This window comes from Hemicordylus capensis, chromosome 2 (genome assembly GCF_027244095.1).
Source record: "Hemicordylus capensis ecotype Gifberg chromosome 2, rHemCap1.1.pri, whole genome shotgun sequence".
In the NCBI taxonomy this organism is placed as follows: domain Eukaryota; kingdom Metazoa; phylum Chordata; class Lepidosauria; order Squamata; family Cordylidae; genus Hemicordylus; species Hemicordylus capensis.
The window spans coordinates 406,192,421-406,200,813 of NC_069658.1; the positions used below are offsets into that span (position 1 = coordinate 406,192,421).

Here is an 8,393-nt window from a genome sequence, read left to right on the forward strand (position 1 = left end):
GTTCAGTTTTGTCCCCCATGCTGTTTAACATCTACATGAAAACGCTGGGAGAGGTCACCCGGGGACTTGGACTGAGTTGTCAGCAATATGCGGATGACACACAGTTCTATCAGCTCTATCTCTCCTTGTCATCTGATCCTAGGGAGGCGGTGGATGTCCTGAATAAGGGGCTGGAGGCCATGATGGGTTGGATGTGGGCTAATAAACTGTAATTGAATCCAGACAAGACGGAAGTACTGTTGGTTAGTAGGAGAGCCGATTGGGATGAGGAGGTTTTACCAATTCTGGATGGGGTTGCACTCCCCTTAGGAACATAGGAAGCTGCCATATACTGAGTCAGACCATTGGTCTATCTAGCTCAGTATTGTTTTCACAGACAGGCAGCGGCTTCTCCAAGGTTGCAGGCAGGAATCTCTCTCAGCCCTATCTTGAAGAAGCCAGGGAGGGAACTTGGAACCTTCTGCTCTTCCCAGAGCAGCTCCATCCCCTGAGGGGAATATCTCACAGTGCTCACACTTCTGCAACCAGGGCAGACCCTGCTTAGCTAAGGGGACAATTCATGTTTGCTACCACAGGACCAGCTGTCCTGCAGCTTGCGGGTACTACTGGACCCAGCTCTGCTTTTGGAAGCTCAGGTGGAGGCAGTGGCCAGGAATGCCTTTGGACGGCTTTGGCTAGTGCGCCAGCTGCGTCCCTTTCTTGAGAAGGCAGATCTGGCCATGGTTACCCATGCCTTAGTCATGTCACGGCTGGATTACTGTTATACGCTCTACGTGGGGCTGCCTTTGAAGAATATCCGGAAATTGCAGCTAGTGCAAAATGTGGCAGCTAGGGTTTTATCCAGAGCTGCCCGTTGGGAGCACATCACACCCATTCTGAAAGAGTTGCACTGGCTGCCGGTTCGTTTCTGGGTCCAATTCAAGGTGCTGGTTTTGATCTTTAAAGCCCTTAACAGTTTGGGCCTGGGGTACCTGAGGGACCGCCTGCTCCCAAGGGTTGCTGCCCTCTTGACGAGGTCATCTGCGGGGACTCTGCTCCGGGTGCCGACAATGAGGGAGGCTCGGCTATCATGCACTCGGGACAGGGCCTTCTCTGTTGCTGCCCCCAGACTTTGGAATGCTCTCTCCTCAGACTCCATCACAGTTTTTAGAAAGCATGTTAAATCTTGGCTTTTTATCCAGGCTTTTACATGATTGTCTTTATTGCTGCTTCTATGTGTTTTTACCCGTGTATAGTTTTTATGCTTGTATTTTATAGATTTTAAATTAGGCTTGGTTTTTATATTTTTAGCTTAATATTTTTATTGTCATTTTATTGTATGTTTTCTAACTTGTGTAAACCGCCTTGAGATTGTTTTTAATGAAAGGCGGTATATAAATTCATCAATCAATCAATCAATCAAATTTGTCCAACACGTGGGCTTGGCTTCCACTGGAAAATACTCTGCCCGTTCTAAATACTAGCCCCAGTAGCATGCACTGATCAGTTCATATGACTGCACTGGGGGGAGGCATACAGTGAATTCTGTGTGGGCTGTCTTTTAGCTTGCTACCGCAAGTGAATGTGATCGGGTGCTTGGTGGCGGTGTGCTGAAAGCCAGTCCACACAGAGCTCAATGTGTGCCTGCAGCAACCACATGGGTTTCTTCTGTGTGTGCTGCCAGGGCTGGAACTTAGAGCCGTGGAGTATTTCCTAGTGCAGTTACTCACGGGAAGGCTGTGTTGCTGCATTTACAACCAGACATTTCTTGGCCAGATGGGAGTCCCACTCCAGGCTGTCTGTGTGGATCTGTGCATGAGATAATGGCTAAAAGCTGTGCTGTAGGTGAATTGGTGTGGAATACACTTCTGGATAGTAACTGTGGGGATAGTAACTGTGAGGAAGAAGCAGATTTTTCCCTTTGAAATGACAAAGCAGCGTGGTGATTTTTCATCCTTCCAGTCTGCTCTAAAAGCCTTTTATAAGCGTATGGTTTTATGGAATTTTATTAGCTAGTACGTGTTTAAAGCTCAAATATATTCATCACCATCTGCCTCTCCTCAAAGAGGCTTTGCAGTCATACTTGAAGCTGTGATTCCCTGCCTCTCTCTCCTCCCTCCTACCATCTCCAGAGCTAAAGAATGGAGAGATTCTCCGAGGCAGGTGTTACTATGTGATAATGCACATGGCCTTCTAGGCACATTAAGAAGCAGGCTAAGCTCTCTCTTCAAAGACCAGGGAGGAATGTGTAACAGCAAAAGCTGTGGACTGCCTTAAACTCAAAGCAACAGCGCTGAGTTCATAACCATGTCTCATTAGACTGATACTTTTCTTGCCTTGTGCTTTGTAGATTGTTCGGGCATGGCGGGGTGGGAGCCAGAGTGTTTCATTTTATTGTGTGATATTACAGACATTCCCCCCTCTGTAATATGACTCGATACCTCCTGAATACTTACTTTCAAGCAGTCTTTATTTTATGATTTATATTCATACAGGAACTTTACATTTATAAATAGGGTAAGGAAAACCTATCTTCAATCTCCTGCTTCAGCTGCATCTCACCCCCATCCCATCAGAGCATGCTGCCAAGATACCTGTCTTCCAGTCTCTTCCTTAAAGATTGTCACAGGAGAAGTTTCAGAGGCTTGTTTCCATTGCCCAGCTGTGTTTCAGAGCCTTTTCAGAGGTCCAACCTTAATCTATTTTGTTGCAACTTGAATCTGTTACTGCTTGAACTTCCTTCAGTGTCCCTGGTTAAGAGCTGTTCTCCCTCTTACTGATAATTAGGTATATGCATGGACGGGTTTGGACACTCCTGGGAAGCGGGGGGGGGGGGAGCCTTCCCTTCCCTGCTGCTTTCCCCCCCGCTGGTGTAGGTCTGCAGTGTACCTCCATGCAGTCCTGGACAGTGTCATACTGGAAGTGGCCAACCCGCATGTGTGTATGACGCTGACCAGGGCTGCAGGGAGGTACACTGCATCCCCGCATCAGCAGTTTTGGGCACAGCGCCAGCAGGGGGAAAGTGGCGGGGAAGGTAAGGGCACCCTCCCTGCCCTTTAAAGGCCCCTTCACCTCCGAACTGGCTCGAACGCCAGACTGCTGGACTGCTCATGCACATCCATACAGATAATACCTTTCTAGATATTTGCAATGGCCTTTAGACTGGTCCCTCAGTTCAGCATGCTAAGCTAGTTCAGTATCTCCTTTTATATAGAATGAGCATCATCCACATTTTAAGGTGCTTGTAACTGAAGATGTTACTTTCAAGAGCCTCCCCTATGAAGTTGCTTTTATTTGACCGCTCATTGGAAGGTTGATTTCAAAGCAATAGTTTCCCTTTCTTGGTCATCTCTTCTTAGTGGAAATTTGCAAGACTCATTTTACACTCTTCTTCATAACCTCTGAAGAGGCACATGTGCAAGAACTTAACTTGGGCCCCATCAGATAATTTCCCATAAGGATCAATAATTCCCAAATGTCTTGGCAGAAAGCTCTGAAATTCTACATGGTGTTCCTACCTGATAATAGCATCGAGTGTGTTGGCTTTCAAGGAGCTCATTTCACTTGTTGATTTTTAATGAATTGGTTAAAAAAAAACTCTTTAATAGTGTCATAACTGCTTTGTTTCATGGCAGAGAATTTTAAAAGTGCTGAAATTAGACTGCCATATTGACCATAATTCAAGCCTCAATTTGGATGTGACTGTCCCTTGCCTTCATATAAAAGGAGTAGTACTCCCATTTTTTGCACCCATCCAGAATGGCTGGGCAGAAAGTTTTCAAAATTCATATGGTGGTAGCACATGTCAATGACATTAAGTGTACTTACCTGCAAGAAGATCAATCCAACTGTTGATTTTTAATGAACAATTTAAAACATTTTTACTTTTAAAAAATCATCAAAAACCAATGAGTAGACTGATCTCCTTGCAGGTATGCACACTTAATACAACCATCCTGTGCTACTGCTATATGAGTTTTGAGAACTTTCTGCCTATGTATTCTGGAATTAATGTTTTTTATTTCCTACTGACCCCTATGGGGAAATTATCCCATTTAAGTCAGATTTGGGCGGTTACCCATACTAGTAGCCTGTGTTCATTTCTCAACTTTGCTCAATTGTACTTCTGCCACCAGACTGTTTTTCTAAAGGCTGTCACCTTAAGTGGTGCAGCGGGGAGATGCTTCACTAACAAGCAGAAGGTTGCCAGTTCAAATACCCGCTGGTACTATATTGGGCAGCAGCGATATAGGAAGATGCTGGAAGGCATCATCTCATACTGCACGGGAGGAGGCAATGGTAAACCCCTCCTGTATACTACCAAAGAAAACCACAGGGCTCTGTGGGCTCCAGGAGTCAAAACTGACTTGACGGCACACTTTACCTTTACCACCAATCTGCTGCTTTTAATTCTTTTGCCCTAATTTGATTTATTTGTTGTGTATGTATCCTGCTCTTTTTTCAGCTCAACATTTATCTTCCAGGCAAACCTGGTAGGTTATAGGCTGGGGAATAGTGACTCTGAACATTGCCCATAGACAAATGTGATATTTCAGCTTCTGTGCACCACATCCAAGCTCGATTCTTGACTCTCCATATCAAATTGGCTCTTTTACTTTCCTCCCACCTGACCAACTTCTATCATGTCCCAATCAGCTGTCAGCTTGAATTTATTTATTTATTTATTTATTTACTTGCATACATACATACATACTTTATACCACCCAAAACCTGTGTCTCTGGGCGGTTTACAACAAAGCAAAAGGATGGCAACAGAAAAGGTTAAAACATTAGTTAAAACAAAATAAATGACAACAGAAAAGTTAAAACATTACAAGAATTTTAAAGTTTAAAACAATATTTTAAAAACAATGTTAAAACTATTAAAACAATATTTAATTAAAAGCCTGGGTGAACAGATGCATCTTTAAAGACATTTAAAAAGTTGTCAGAGATGGGGAGGTTCTTATTTCAGCAGGGAGTGTGTTCCAAAGCTTCAAGGCTGCAGCAGAGAAGTAATAATATTATTTTATACCGCCCAAAACTTATGTTACTTTCTGTTACATCTTCACGCTTGTACTTTATTGTTCTCCTTGCCCCCTACCCACCACAGCCCCTGCTGTATTGCTCAGTGTCATAAATTTCTTTATTCACAATGTTTTCGATCTCTTGATTTGCTGATACCATAGTTAGTGAGTTATAGTGAGCCGGGAGTGGATTTTCTTGAGAGAGCAGGCACGCTCCCACAGTGCCTAGATGGATAGATGGATAATGTTGTTGTTATAGTGGTAGCAGAGGAAGACATAATAAAAAACTCCCTTTATTTGTTAGCCGCCCCATAACAAATTGTCCTCTGGGCAGCTAACAACACATTAAAACATCCAATAAAAATACATAAAATCACAATGCGTGCATGCACCCCTCCACCACCAATTGAAAAACTTGGGGTTTTTTAAATCAGTTTTAAAAAGCCTGAGTGAACAGTAAGATTAATATCATATAAGTCCATCGATCCAGTGTTTTATATCTATATTTTGTATTTGAAAGTACTAAAATATATAAGGCCACACTAACAGAAAGTAAAATAAATCCAAAATGGGTTGATCCATAGTGTGGGGAGCCATCATTGTGTTTGTCTGCTAAAAGTAGACAGTCTATTTTTAAGGGTTTTTTTTTAGTTAATTACCTGCCTGAACATTTACTCATGTGGCTTAAAAGGCTCCGAATGGGGTAACAAATGTGCCTCTGGAGCCTCACTCCAGTGGCTGTCTTTGTTTCAGTATTCTCCACTGTTTGGGGACCCCATAATTTGTGTCTTGATGGCAATTGGCAGCAGTTTTACTGTGCCCTTCATGGAGCTTTTCTGTGACTTATCTAATCACAGTGCCACTCTTCCATGTTAAGAATCCTACCATCTCTTCCACATAGTGGCAAAGCATTTCAGAGAACAGACTAGACTCTCTTTATGCGCAATTTGCATACATGAAAGGCAACTCTAGCTTTGTAGAAACATTTATCTTCTAATATTTAGGGCTATTGCTCACATATGCTAAGCTATATTGCTCCCTGGTGCGCAGTTCCTATTAAAATTTTAATGTCTCCTACTACATGTTCATTCTGTGCAAATTTATTCCATTACTAAGACTAGGCTCTGTCAATAGCACAACTCTAGGCTAATGCTATTGATTTTACTGGTGTCACCCAGAGTACACGCTGGTGTGATCCAGAGTAGAACTTGGCCCATTATCTTTTTCGCCTTTATTTGAAAATTATCTATTCTCCCCTCCCCACTATTCATTTTTTTTAAAAAAGTGACAGGTTTATTTCCCTTTTAACAAAACAATTGTACTATTGGGGGGGGGGGATTAATTATTTAAGGCTATAATACTGGCATTTTCTTTCTCCTGGAAGGTTATAGTGAATACATATGCAGCACTTACAAAGATGACCCTTTGTGATGTTTCAAAGAGTGAAGGAAATCAATGAGTGGATTTTTGATTTCTCTGCTGTCTCTTGGTTGAATTCGGAAGGGGCTGCGTGGGAGGGAGCTCTAATGCCATTTTGCAGGCTGAGTCATCCTCCTCTGGCTGAGGGATAGAAAATAACTGATAGATTAAAAAGAGAGCCTCCTGACAAGTACCACAATTGTTTTGGTGTGCGTTTTAAAATCATATTTCTTTCCCAGCAGGTGTTTTTCCCCATCTTGTTACCCTTTCCGTCTTGTCTTGTCACTTGAAAAATTAGAATGGTTAATAATCCATCTTAATGGCATACCTACAAATATTGTGCCTGCTTTTCAAACATCTCTCCCAGTGTCCCATTCTAGGAAGGAGACTGCTTCAGCCAAGATTGCTTCAGCCTTTCAGCTAATGTTATGTAAATTCTTTTCACCCTGAACATGAATGGCCTGCTAGCATCTTGTATGCTTCAGAAGAGAGAATATTAAGCTCTTAGTGTTAATTTCCCCCTTCCATGTCAAACAGGTTCTGATTGTGAGGTGCTACAATCCCCGTGGGTATGTTTTCCAGACAATGGAAAACGCCTATATTGGGCAGCAGTGATATAGGAAGATGCTGAAAGGCATCATCATCTCATACAGTGCGGGAGAAGGCAATGGTAAACTCCTCCTGTATTCTACCAAAGAAAACCACAGGGCTCTGTGGGCTCCAGGAGTCGACACCGACTCCTGGGAGCAACTTTACTTTACTTGATGATTGTGGAAGAACCCTGTGAAACTGGCGCACATCGCTTTATCCCTGAGCACCTATAACCAACAGATCAGGGGTTTTCATGTATAAACCTTCTAGCAAACCATCCTGTGATTTTCTAATGTTGTTATACATTTAATCATGCAGCTGTCAAGAAATTCTTTTGAACGTGGTGGAATGAGCTGATGGTTTTCCTACAAGGGAAGTTTCTGCCTATTCACGGGGTCAAAGTAATACTCCAGCCGGCATTGTATTTGGATTTTTCTTGCGGAATTGCTTGATGGCTTGTATGTGTCTGCATGTTTTTGCAGCTAGTGCACTTCTCCATAGTTGGATGAGATGTGGGGGAAAGAAAGTGCACAACCCTGCTCTGATAAGCATTCTTAAGAATGCTCTGATTAAGCATCCATTGGTTGCCTTGTGATTTCAGGGAATGCAGCAAATACCCATTGGTGCTCCCAGAGATAAACGTCATAGGGCAAAACAGCAGCAAAACATGAGTCATGTTAGATGTCACATTTATGCATCATAGTTCCAAGCACCATGGAACAAATGTGAGTGCTAAATCCACTGTGAGCCAATTAGATTCAATGGCAGTCTGGCATGAAAACGGCATCAGAAGGCTGCTTGTGGATGTTCATTCATCTCCTGCCAGAGCAGTGGTAGGCTCACATTGCTTTGCCAGTGGTATCGCTCCTTTAGTTCTCTCCATTACTGGGGCAGCAATGAAATGCTATAGTATGATAACTTCTTGTGTGGTAGAAGGAAAGTTGGGTAAGACTGAGTAAGCTCTGGGAAGACCCAAGTGTACCTCAAGTCAGAACTCTGGCGAAATTATGGTGATTTACCACATTCAGTGTGGGATGTGTGCCTGAAATGTGCTGAGGTTTGAATTTTTTTCTCTTAATGTCCCCTGTCTTCTGTCAGATTTTCTATGCCAATTAGACTTTGCAGAAGAGGTGGCTGTTCATCATCTAATAGCTTGCAGAATAACACTTAACAACAGATTGCCACCCATTTACAGTGACTTCCTAAGAGCAGAACCCTCAGAGCAGATGCTCATGCCTTCTTCTGAGCCAGCCTGCCACCACCACCCCCATTACAGATTCCATCAGGCAGAAGTCACCATGCTTCGTAGCAGGAGTGTTACTGTTATTCCCTCCCCCCACCCCAGGTTTGGGCACTATTAATTGTTCAATCAGAACT

The 8,393-nt window shown here is 43.0% G+C and overlaps 1 protein-coding gene across 5 annotated transcripts in view; it reads left to right on the forward strand.

The window, feature by feature from the left end:
- Positions 1-8,393, forward strand: part of SLC39A11 (solute carrier family 39 member 11) — a 498,275-nt gene that overhangs the window by 200,204 nt on the left and 289,678 nt on the right. The gene's annotated exons all lie outside the window — the stretch shown is intronic.